This window comes from Monodon monoceros, unplaced genomic scaffold (genome assembly GCF_005190385.1).
Source record: "Monodon monoceros isolate NGI ecotype Baffin Bay Population unplaced genomic scaffold, NGI_Narwhal_1 Super_Scaffold_16, whole genome shotgun sequence".
NCBI classification, from domain to species: domain Eukaryota; kingdom Metazoa; phylum Chordata; class Mammalia; order Artiodactyla; family Monodontidae; genus Monodon; species Monodon monoceros.
In genome coordinates, this window is record NW_021703772.1 from 25,408,497 (window position 1) to 25,421,804 (window position 13,308).

The following is a 13,308-nucleotide window of genomic DNA, read 5'->3' on the forward strand; positions in this document are numbered from 1 at the left end:
TGACACGCAGGCTCAGCGGCCATGGCTCACGGGCGCAGCCGCTCCGCGGCATGTGGGATCTTCCCGGACCGGGGCACGAACCCATGTCCCCTGCCTCGGCAGGCGGACTCTCAACCACTGCGCCACCAGGGAAGCCCAACACAACCTGGTTTTCTTAAAAAAAAAAAAAAAAAAGTATATATATATATATATATATATATATATAGAGAGAGAGAGAGAGAGAGAGAGAGAGAGAGAGAGAGAGAGAGTAAAAGCCTTATAGAATATTATTCTTTTTCACATTGAAATATAATTTTCATTTCAAAACAAAGCATAAGTATATAACCTTATATTATAGCTATAGTTTTAGAATGTATATGTATACACATTCTGTATGTTTGCACAAAATTACATGACTGTTCTTTGAAATGAACCTTATTCCTCATTTTATCAGTCTTTCAATTCTCACCCTATGCCATATAGACTTATATTTTGTCCCTTTGTTGAGCACAGATAATTTAGTTGACAGAGTATGGCCAAATAGAAGTGGTTTACACTTCCAATTCCTAAACATTTCTATGGATAAATTAAATTGTAGGGAAAAAAACACCTTACTTTGAATAGAAATGAATTATCTCATAAATATGTACCTAAATATGTATATACTGTCTATATATATGCTATATGAGAGAATGAAAACATACATTTATTAGACTTATAAAGCTACTTTTCTATCTCTTTCTTTTCTATCTAAATAGAATATTATCCACAAAGGCTCATGGTTATATGTTCTAGTCAATTCACCTGAGTTATGATCCAGCCCAGTTCTGACAAATGCATGTGTGTCAATGGCTGGAAACCAGAAAATCTTGGAGAGGAAATGATGATTTAAATGAACATGTTCTTTAACACATTTTTATTTTGCACAGCTTCAGTTCTTTGAACAAAAGTTATCTTCTCAGGAAAAATTACGTCTTCTCTATTGTTAAGATATGTTTATTCAATCTTATGTAAGACGCAAGTTATTCCTTTCCTCAATAAAGAACATTTTAAAATCCGTAAATGAAAGAAATGTGATGGTAGTGGTGTGGCCCTTCAGAAAACTCTTACCCTTATACCAATAAAATAATTATATTTAAGAGTTTTATACATCATGATGATTTCAACTAATATTACAATCTAACATTATATTTGTTAAACTGAGTAAACATATGCTTTTAAAATAATTATTTTCAGCCATTATGTGATACATCTGTCTGCAAGGAATACCTTCAACCGCTCATTTTCTGTAATATGTAAGAGCAGTTCAAGGCTCATCTGTAATTCACTTTTTTATCTACCCCAGTTTCAATTATGGTACCTCAAAATAATTGAAGTTTAATAGATATTTGTTGGTTAATTGGATGAATGAAAAATTCATTCACAGAACAAAGATCTACATAATTAAAGACAGGTCTGGGGCTTCCCTGGTGGTGCAAGTGGTTGAGAGTCCGCCTGCCGATGCAGGGGACACGGATTCATGCCCCGGTCTGGGAAGATCCCACATGCCGTGGAGCGGCTGGGCCCGTGAGCCATGGCCTCTGAGCCTGCGCGTCCGGAGCCTCTGCTCTGCAATGGGAGAGGCCGCGACAGTGGGAGGCCCGCGTACCCCCCCCAAAAAAAAAAAATGACAGGTCTGAGATGTGGATCCATTTTTAATATAGCTCCACCTTGAGTCTGTGTCCATCTTCTCAAAACAAGGACTGCCAGACATGGACAAGATGCTGCTGCAGGATAGAGCCTGCTCTTTTGGCTTGATCGAGCCTACTATTAAATAAAGATAAAATTGTATAAACATTCTTTTATATTTCATTTAAGTAGCAGTGTCTTACTCTAAACTCAGAAATTAAAATCTTGGCAGCAGTGAAGAAAAAGTCTGTACAAGCTCATGCATGTTATTTCATATTTGAGAGCTGACTCACCTAGATATTTACAGATAAAATAATGTAGAAAGGCAGTTGTACTGAAAAATGATAATTTCAGGTAAAGGGAAATTATGGAAGAACAAGAATTGAAGGCAAATAGTTAATGAATGCTCCAAGACATTAAATGTGGCCCCATGCTACTTATACCCCTAGAGGCATTACTTTATTACAGCAGAGTAGAGAAACTGATGGCCATTAAGATGGCCCTGAGTTAGCAACATACAATGTTAAGTCATATATTGTATATCCTATTTAATAATCAAAAAGTAGAATACATTTTAGAGAAATTTTAGTAGCATGATTAAAATAAAACCAAGCTAAATGGTTCTTTTTAAGAAAACTATAGTTATATGAATTGTATCATGGCTCGATATCATTAAACAAATATAGTATTGCTATATATGTACATATGTACTTAAACACCTCTGTATATATGCACAGAAATAGAAGTAGAAAGAGAATTATAAAACACTAATATGTTTTCTAAAAAGCAAAACAAGTCAAGTGTCTTGACCTATGCTGTTTATTTAATAAATCTTTCAGGAAATTTTTTTTAATAAACTCATTTTCAGATGAGATATATGTGTTTCCTTACCTTCTACGTTCTATTGAATGCTTATCCTTTTATTTATTTTTTATAGGTGGCCTCCTGTAAATTAACTAGGTAATGTCCTAATGTAATTTCATATTAAGAACAGATAATGGTCTTTCAGTGACATATGCATGTCAAATCTTAGCTAAAGTAATGAGAGAAAATAAAATTGGAGACAAAAGATAAATGTTTATTTTTCAAATGTTAGACCATTATAGTTATTCAGTCACAACCTTTCATTTCACTAATGCCATACCTATTATACTGAAGGAGTCACTCTTTCAAAAATGAATTAATTAGAATGAGCCAGCAAATGTGTTCAGAGTGGGAGATATGTACAAACACTGTTCCCAAAATTTAGCTTTCAAAAAACTCTGGAAAAAACACCCACAAGAAGCTAATTTAGAAATGTTAACCATAATATGCTTAGAGAATATTAAAACAGAAAAGATTCTTATCTTTTATTATTCCCACAAACATGACTCTGGATGTTTAGTTCCATTTCTTTAAAGTGACCTAAGAGAAGCATGGACTCAATAATTCAATGATAAACCAATAGTAGTGAAGAAGCAGTTTGGTTATTTGGTTGGAATTAAAAGCGACTTGAGGTTATATTTTTAATGAACTGGATCCATATTTTTATGGAATCATGCCTATTAATAAATGAAAATTTAATTATCTTTACTGTGTAAATAAGTCAGTTTTCAATCAAGTGATCTATTTTTTTAAAATTTATTTATTTACTTATTTATTTTTAGCTGTGTTGGGTCCCCGTCTCTGTGCACGGGCCCCCTCCAGTTGCGGCGAGTGGGGGCCACTCCTTATCGCGGTGTGCGGGCCTCCCACTGTCGCGGCCTCTCCCGTTGCGGAGCACAGGCTCCAGACGCACAGGCTCAGTAGTTGTGCCTCACGGGCTTAGTTGCTCCGCGGCATGTGGGATCCTCCCAGACCAGGGCTCAAACCCGTGTCCCCTGCACTAGCAGGCAGACTCCCAACCACTGCGCCACCAGGGAAGCCCCAAGTGATCTATTTTTTAAATTTCCTTTTTAAGTTTAAGTGCAGCATAATGGTTTGATTTACATATATTATAAAATGATTACCACGATAGCTAACATCTGTCATCTCATATAGACACAGTAAAAAGAAGAGAAAAAATTATGAAAGAAGAAAAAAAAAATTCTCCTTGTGATGAGAACGCTTAGGATTTATACTCTTAACAATGTCTCTATGTATCATACAGCAATGTTAACTATGGTCATCATATTGTACATTACATCCAATGATCTATTTTTAAAGTTTTTTTTTGGTAAATAAGCTTCAGACTATTATCTAGATTTCTGCTAAATTTCTATTCTAGGTATAAAGCAGTGAGAGTTATAAAAATATCTGTTGCTATTCATATATCAGAGGAAATATTGTGTCAAATATTTGAATAAGTAACATGACTTAAATTATACCCTTTTAAATGTCTATAAATGAAAAAGATACTATGAATAAAATTATGATTCTGTTATTACAGAACTTATAAAAGGCCAGGGCAGACTGTACCATGAGCAGATACAGAAAAATAAACCCTAAATATCTTCAGAGACTCAATTCACTTCCATCAGTCTCACTTTACACTTTCATATGTTGAGCTGTTCCATGGAGTGAAGATGCTACTGTCTAAAGAAGGTAGAAATTAAACACCACTTACTTGTAGGACATATCATTATGCATTATTTTAGTGTTCCCTTGTCCAAGTGCTTACATTTCAGAAATATCACCTACTCCTACAACATTTCTTGAGATGAGATATTGAAGTTGAAACCAACAAAGATTTTCTCAAAACCAAATTTCTGATTGCCTCAGAAGTTTGGGAAAGCTTATACAGAGTCTCAGAACTAGAACTTATTTTTGACGTGTTTATATACAAAGAGCAAAGAAAAATACCTTGAAATTACTGGGAAAATATTAATCTTCATAGGTGTGTTCCCTCCCGTATTTACATATTTTGGTGATTCCAGAACCCTGATACATCCTTTCCATTCATGAAATAACCAATGCATCCAGCTCTGCTGTTTAATATGTGTGTACAATATTTAAGTTCTCTGAGTCACAATTTCCTCATCTCTAAAGTGGTACCACATCCATAAAAAGGGGAGTTCAAGTATATAAGGTCCAGATCCTGGCACATAATAGATGCTTAATGAATGCAGGGGGTGGGAGGCAGATGATGAAAAGGTGGAGGGAACTGTTTTTTCATCCCTCAACTCAGCAAACATCCGTTGCATACTCACTCAGGGCTAGGCTCTGTGCTGGTGCTGGAGGTACAAAGGAGAATGTAACAGATGAAGCAGCCACTGTCCTCATGGAGCCTACATATGGCAGACCTGCATTATAACCCATTGCTGGTCAATTCCATTGGGTTTCAGCATCTGTGTTCCTGATGGAAGCATCAGCAGTTATGCTGTGTCACCAGTTGCATTCTTACTTAGTATTTTGACACTAACAATGTTCTGTGTTTATATTTCTAATGGAGATGGAACTTTTGCTCATCTTACAGAGCTTTCTAACTTGTAAATGTCTCAGGGCCAGTTTCTTTCAAAACTGCCCTATATGCAAGGCCTCTTTATCAAGTGTGATGTTAATATGACTAAATGAAAATTATTGCCAGAAAGATTACTTTTTCAGTTTCCTGCTGAGAAATTTGGAGAATATGATAATTGCCATTTGATAAAGCATTTGAAATTTCTATTATGGCATCAAACTGATACTCTTTATGATTCTTAAAAAGAACAGTCCATTAGGAAAGCATGTATATAACATAATGCACATTTAAGAACAGCTTAGAATTTTGGTGAATGTGAAATATGCGCAATATGCTGGTAGTGACAGTATTTAGAAATAACTACAAGCAAACTGTTCTGATAATAATGTTTATTAATATCATATTTATACATTAATATTATATACACATACATTAATATTAACATATAAAATTCAAATGAACTAAGAATTAGTCTTATGGCAGAGAAATAAACAAGCGATTCTTTGTGTAATATTTCCAATCCCATGTCAGGGTAGTCGAATACCAAGAATGGGTTACAATTTCTACATGATGAAGAGGCATGCTGAAGACCGTACCACCAGTCAGAGCACAAAGAGCTAAGGAAGTTCCTGGGTTGCCAGAGCCAACCACTGTATTGTGAGGGACCACTGTAGACTTGGAAAACTATGGAAACCGATAAGATACACACAAGTCTCCCACTAACAGAATAAGAAGCGTTTTGTGTGGTGCTCTACAGTGGGTACCAACATTGTCTTTTGTTAAAGTATGCAGGTGTCTCAGTGGTACACGATGCAGCCACCCATGGGTGAACCACTGACAGAACCGTGCCCGCAAGATTTCTTTCATCATGTGTATTTCAGCCTGCTGCTGCACACTTTGAACATACTGGCTTTTGAAGTTTCTTCCTGCCTCCCTTTTGGGGGTAGGCAAAACTAGATGTCATGTGAAAAATTGAGCAACTTTACACTGTTCTGCTTTCAGGCCCAGACATTTGTATAGTGTAGGTAGCATGGCAAGTTTTATTTACTTTTTCAAGTATATGGACTTTCCATGAAATAAATATCTCTCATAAGAGCCTTATCCCTTCTTTAAATAGGCTATTTATTTTTCATCCTTTTATTCCTCATATTGTATTCAATGACTTATAGCAAGTTCTGTCTTTCCTTAAGTTAAATATATGACCCTCCTTCCTTGATATGGTAGTGATAGAAAACTTTTCCATAATGTACTTCACTCCTCTGGGTGTTCCTATTGAAACAGGGGATGTCCTCACTTCTTCTCACATATCTCATTTTCTTATCAGTGGCTTTTATATAGGTTGCTAGTATGAATATATATATACTGGCATATGTGTAATTCAACAAATCTTAAATGCCTATCATGTCAGGAACTGTCTGAGGCACTGAGACCATAGTGTTCATTCTGCTTTCTTGAAAGTACATAGAAATATAAAGAAAGAGACTGTAAAAGCAAATATAAGCAAAATATTGCACTTCACCACTGTCTCATGCTCATCTTCAATATTTTAAAAATCAGGATTGCATCTTCCTCTTTTCTAAAACTTTTCTGCATTCCTTAAGAGTTACTGAAATATAAAGTTAAGCTTTTAGAATATTTCATGCTAGTTAATTGGTCAGTATATATTTCATTATAACTTTGATTTTGCCATTTTTTGAAACAAAATGTTCATTATGTAAATGAATCTAATTCTGCTCATGTATGCATTCAGTAAATATTGTTAAGTACCTATTGTGTACCGGGAAGATTCTAGGTGCTAGGGACATATTAGGGTACACAATAGCCAAATGAATACTGTCTTTGTGCATCTGATGTTCCAGGGAGTGGGGCAAACCATAAGCAAGTAAAGAGGATAATAGAATATGAAATGTCAGGGATCTGTGTATGTATGTGTGTAGTTTTAGATTGATTAGACCATGATGACATCACTGAGAAGAACATTTGAGAAAAGACATGAAGGAAATAAGGAAGTTAGACATAAAATTTTCTGGAAGATAACCCAGGCAAAGGGAACAAGTGCTAACAAATTTCCTGAGGTAGAAACATTCCTGGCAGATTGGAAGAACACCAGAGTCCTATGTGACAGGTACAGAATGATGAGGAATAGAGTAGCAAGAGATGAAATCAGAAGGTAAGAGAAGCCTGTTCATCTAGGGCTTTCCACGTATTAGTGAGGACTTCGGATTTTACTCTGACTTAAAAGAACAGCCATTGCAGTGTGATATACAGAGAAATTAAATGAGACGGCCGCCATCTTGATAGGATTTCTCTGGCTTCTATGTTGACATTGGACTACAGATGAAGAGGGTAGGACTAAAGCAGGGACACGATTAATCAAATAATCTAGGTGAGAGATGACATGATAGCTTGGATCAGGGTGGTAGTAATAGAGGGGTTGATAAGTAGTTATCACTTAGATTATTTTTTGAAGGTGAATTCAATAAAAGGATATGCTGTGTTAGAGAAAGACAGTTTTCAAGTATGATACAAATGATTATGACCTGAGAAACCAGAAGAATGGTGTTACTATTAACACGTGCAAAGAATTGGTTCATCACCTGGTTTGGAGGAGGTCATCAGGAGTCCAGATTTGGGCACATAACATTTGAGAGACCCATTAGACTTACAAGTAGAAATGTTAGGTAGGCAGTTGGATAAAGGGATCTAGATTCATGGGAGTGGTCCAAACTGGGGCTACAAATTTGGGGATCATTAGTTGTGGTGTTTAAAACCATGAGACAGAATAAAATAACCTAGGGAATGAATATAAGCAAAAAGAAAAAAGTCCAAATTCTCAGCACCAGGGAATTCCATATTAGGAGGTTGGAGAGAGAAGGAAGAACCAGCAAGACAGACTAAGCAGGAGCTGCCTGAAAGGTAAAAGGAAAACTGTTCTAGTTAAAATTTTCAAGAGGGAGAGAACAATAAACTTTGTCAGTGCTGCTGATGGGACAAATACGATGAGAACTAAGAAGCAACCAATAGATGTATCAGTATGGAAATTATTTTGGCCATGGGAATGGAAGATGACAAGCCTATATATCTTTAGCATGATATATAGGTTTCCCTTTAAGATATAAATGATGTTTGTGAATATAATTTTGTAAACTGTAAGGTGCTGTTCAAATTTATTATTATTATTACAGTATATTAATTAAAATCTGTTCCAGCTTAGATTATTCACAAACTAGTTTTTTCTGATTATTTTTAGAACTTAGTGTATTTTAATAAAAATGATTTCAAATGTTAATGTCCATCTCCATGTGATACTTATTTTCATTGGCTCCTGAAATGCACTATCCTGTGCCTAATTGAAAGGACAATGTATTTTGTTTCTAGTTTATATTAGAGAGATTCAAATATCAGACAAAGTGTAACAGTGAAATTCGGAGGTTATGGGAAGGTTAATGCTATTTAGGCAGGTGGTGAATTGAAAATTCAACCTCTTGTCACAATAGTGAATATGTGAAGAAACTTTGGTGATGCAAATAGGAGAAAAATGAAATAGAGCTCTCTTTCACAGATATATCCACAAATTGGTTATTAACAGCTCTCTCATAGTAGAAGTAGTTATTCTTCACAAAAGACTGATTTTTACATTCTCATTCATCAGTCATTACACAGACCAATATTTTAGTTATATTCAGTATATCTTTAACAATTATTTTGATATATTTTTTCAAGGCATCAATGGCGTAAGCATTGAATCTAAGGAAAAATTGTTGTGTTAAGTATAATTTCTAATTTATTTTTACATACATCCTTTTGTCAAGAATAGATTCCATAGTGCTTATTAATCCTAGGCCAATAAATATTGTTTCTGTCAAGAAATTAAATCATATTCTCTTTGATTACCATTTCCTTCCCATTTTTACTGATATATTTCATAGCCTAAGTCTCTCAAATCAAGTACTCGGGTATTCTAACTTGTTCAAGATTGTTTTCTAACCAATACGATTATTCAATTGCTTAAAGAAAGATGATATTTAAAATTTCTGTAAAACCAGGTATGTCCCAATGCTTTGAGATTTTTTTCTCTTGTTTTAAAGAATCCCATAAATTTTGGCCATGTGCCCTATTAGAAAACAAGGTTTGTTTTCTAAAGCAGTTTCCAGTGATATGCGTAGTGAATCCTGGTGTACGTGAGATGACTGTCAGATGAACAGTTGCCCTCTGAAAGCAGCCAATTAAATAACACACAGGTTTGGAGCTGTTACTTGAAAATATCACTTGCTTATCTAAACTAGTAAATGATTGAAGACATAACAAACACCTTTCAAATGGGAGTCATGCAAGCGTCTTTCAAAATTTCAGAAAATCAATAAGTGGCAAGTAGATAATTATTCTGAAAAGTCTTCTTCCTAATGTAGATTCCTCAAAACACATTTTAAAGAGAAGGGCAGCTGCCTACGGAACTGAGGTTATGGGCTGGGTATGTACTATCAAAAGTGTCAAGTCAAGGGGAAATGATAATGCTATATTTTTTAATCTTGCAAATTAAAAAAATAGTGAAACTTTCTTTGGTAGGCTTGTTCACTGCTCCAACATTTTGTAGTCTTAGAACTTCATTCTGACTTGTTTCAGAACCAAGCAAACACCTTCTAGTGATTTTGTTAGCAGCATTTCTAGTAGTACTCAAAACAGGGTTGTCACAAATGCAGCATGAAATTTATTATTGTTTTCCTACTTTCCCAATAATAACGTGTATATATGTCTGCATATACATAAATACCTTTTTGTATATACATATACAAATATGCATGCATTTATATATGCATGCTGTATACATACACATAAACAGATGCACAAACACACGTACATACACACATATATATGCAAATTACCTTTCTTGTTACTCAGTAATAAAGTCATTAAATACTATGAATTACATAAATTATTTTTTTGACATTAAGGTATATCTAAAAACATTTTATCCAGCTAGGCACATGAATAAATAAATTTGAATGCAAATTGAATTAATTTCATTTATATTCTATAAATTTGTGAGTTTTCTTTAACAGAAATTGACTTTTTAATATTCCAAAGAGTATATGTATAATACATTTCTATCTAAAGTGGCCTAAAAAAATATGCAAAGTGAGGCTATGTTCATTCTAAACACATGCCTTCTTGAAATTGAACCAAAATATTCCCAAATTGCTTTAGAATGTATTAAAACACTTATGTTAAATGTAAACAGAATAACTCTGGCTCTGTGCTTAGTATATTACATATTACAATATACAATGTATAGCATTTTCTAATATCAATTTTTGTATAATTAAGATTTTGCTATGCTAAACATGATGTTGAACAAATATTTATTGAGCCCCTATTATATACTGGGCATATGTGTAGTTTCAGGGAAAATGGAGCAGCTAGGGAACAGAACAGTGGTGGGAAATACATTAACCAAGTTTTTCCACAAATAATTAATTACCACTGGGAAAGTGCTGCATTGGAAATATATAGGGTACTGTGGGCTATCTAGGGAACTCTACTCGTCTGGGACAACTGTGGGCTTCATTGTAGAAATGGCACTTAATTGGTGAGAAGTAAAGGAAGCTCTTCCTCATGCCAGGACTTCCTACAAACAACCTCCTCCCTTCCGGAGGACACAGCACCATAACCTCCTGCCCCATCTTCTGCTCCGTCTTAACTACCACCCTCCACCCAAGCATACACACATTCCAACCACTGGTTATTTTTCAGAGGTACTTAATAGCTGAACCATAATGAGCAATTTCATAGAAATTGCCTTTTTGTTGGAAGACAAGTTAGAAAAGCTTTCAGTGCTTCTCACAAAAAGTTATGGTGGCTTGGATGAAGGTGGGTATGGAGGTGGAGAGAAGTTGATAGGTTTAGGCAGTATTTAGAAACAGAACTGAGATGATAAAATTGAACTTTAATAAAAGAGGTAATGAACTTGTCGAAGTCACACATTAAGAAGCTTCTATACACTTGAGTTCTTCGAGACTGAATGACTTTTAGGGGTAAAGAGAGGGGCATGTAAAGGATGAGTTCCGGGTTCTGGCATAAGCAGCTAGATGAATGATGACGCCATTTACCAATACAGGGACAATAGAGTAGCAACAGGTTTATGGGGGATCACAGGGGGTTCCACATTCGACATGTGATGTTTGAGGTGTCAATGGGACATCAACGTGAAGGAGGATGTATCCTTCTGGGCTGGAGATTAAAAGTTATGGGTCTTTGGTATATAGATGGAAAATAAAGCTTTATGAGTAAACACGATCATCTGGGGAGTGAATGTTGAAAAAAATAGCGAATATGGATTAAGGCAGTGGTTCTCAAACTTTAGCATACATTGGAATCATCTAGAGCGCTTGTGTTGGGTTTGGTCTCATCTCCAGAGTTTCTGATTCAGTATGTCTGGGGCACTTGTGTGTTGAAGCCAGCTCGTTATGAGCTTTCAAACTCTGATTATGCATCCCTTCCCGACACCATGTTGGAAGAAGTAGGGTTGTTAGCTTGAAATGGACCATGTTGGGAATGTTTGCATTATGGAAATCAGCAAATGCTCTAAATTAGGCCTTTATTTTCAGAAAGCTGGTTTACCAACACATCACAGGTCAGAGTGAGGCCTGAGAATTTACATTTTTAGCAAATTCCCAGAAAATACTAATGCCATTGGAGACCACATTTTAAAAACCATCAGATTAGGGGAACATTTTATATAGCTTGAAACACTTCTGATTTCTTAAGCCAGTTAACAATCTTAAGGTTTTGAACAGTAGAGCTTCTCCAAAATGTGATTATATCTTAAGATTTAACTGTAATGTTGAGAGGCATATAAAATGCATATCTCATAGGACTGTCACCCATAGAATATTGACTTTCCATTATATAGCTTAAATTGAATAAGATAATATAATCATAAACTGCTATACAAAGTTATGTTTTTAACTTGATATTTCATTTTGTTTTAGTTGCTCAGAATTACAAATGACTTTTTTTTTCACTTTATGCTATGGAAAAGTTATTTCTTAAGAAATTTTTAATACGATTTTTCTCCTGATACATGAGTAGTAAATTTAGCCAGGCCAAATGTTCAATGTAACATTTCAAGTTTAAGCAAAGGAATGGGGTGGTGGAAAAAATATATTTTATTATTGTGTCCATTCAATATATTAAATTGGGCGTTCTGTTGCCCTCAATTAGCTTTTTATCTAAAAGAGAAAATAAATTAAGCATTTGCTTTAAAGATGTTGGGAGTATAAAGATATGAAAAATATGTTATGAATAATTGAGGGAGGAATTTAGATTACTGTAGAAATTTGAAGAAAAGTGTTCAAAGTGAACACTAGGGAGAGCTGGTTGATAAACTCTCAAATGACCTTGTGGTTTGGCTACGATTACTCATAATCTAGCCTGTGACTCCACCTCTCTGGGCAGACTTAAATTAACCAAAGTCATTAATGATACATAAAGCTTGAGTGCCAATTATTAATTTACAAAACCTCGCATCAGGTAGCTTGGAGAGCTAGTATCTGAATGATTAGTAATTCTCTTCCCGGAGATAGATTATTTGGAAAGTCAGATCTTAGTCATTAAATCATCTTTATCAAACAGGTATCAGAACAAAAGAAACCAGTTGGATGTGTAGAATAAGTAGTGTATTTGATTAGAACAGCTTGTTTTTCTTTTTTTATTTCTAACATCATGATTATTATTAGTTACTAGTTATTGAATATGATCCATGTGTCAGTTAATGTGACTCAAGATACAGGTAGCAGTATGAACACACATTAAGAGAGTGGGCTCTGATGTCCAATAATCTGTTATTTTTTTGTGGTTTTTGTGTGTGTGTGTGTGTGTGTGTGTGTGTGTGTGTGTTTTGCTACTTAGAGGAGCAGGCTGCAAAGTTGTTGAACACCATTTTTTTTTTAACCTAGTTTAGTAGAATCCATCTCATAGGGTTTTTTTTTTTTTTTTCCTCATAGGGTTTTTATAGTGATTAAATGACAGTACACATGTAAAGTGCTTAGAATAGTGCCAGGAACATAATAAATCCTTAGTAGTAGGTAGACTATTATCTCATTTAATCCTCACAACAAACTTTATTACTATAGCAATTATTAGCTCAATTTTACAGGTAAGAGGATGAAACTCATGAATACAGTATTGTACAAGGTTTTAGTGGAAGTGGTAGAGCCAGCGTTTGAATTTTGCTCTGTATAAAT

The 13,308-nt window shown here is 34.9% G+C and overlaps 1 protein-coding gene across 1 annotated transcript in view; it reads left to right on the plus strand.

The window, feature by feature from the left end:
• Nucleotides 1-13,308, plus strand: part of ERBB4 (erb-b2 receptor tyrosine kinase 4) — a 671,873-nt gene that overhangs the window by 547,551 nt on the left and 111,014 nt on the right. The gene's annotated exons all lie outside the window — the stretch shown is intronic.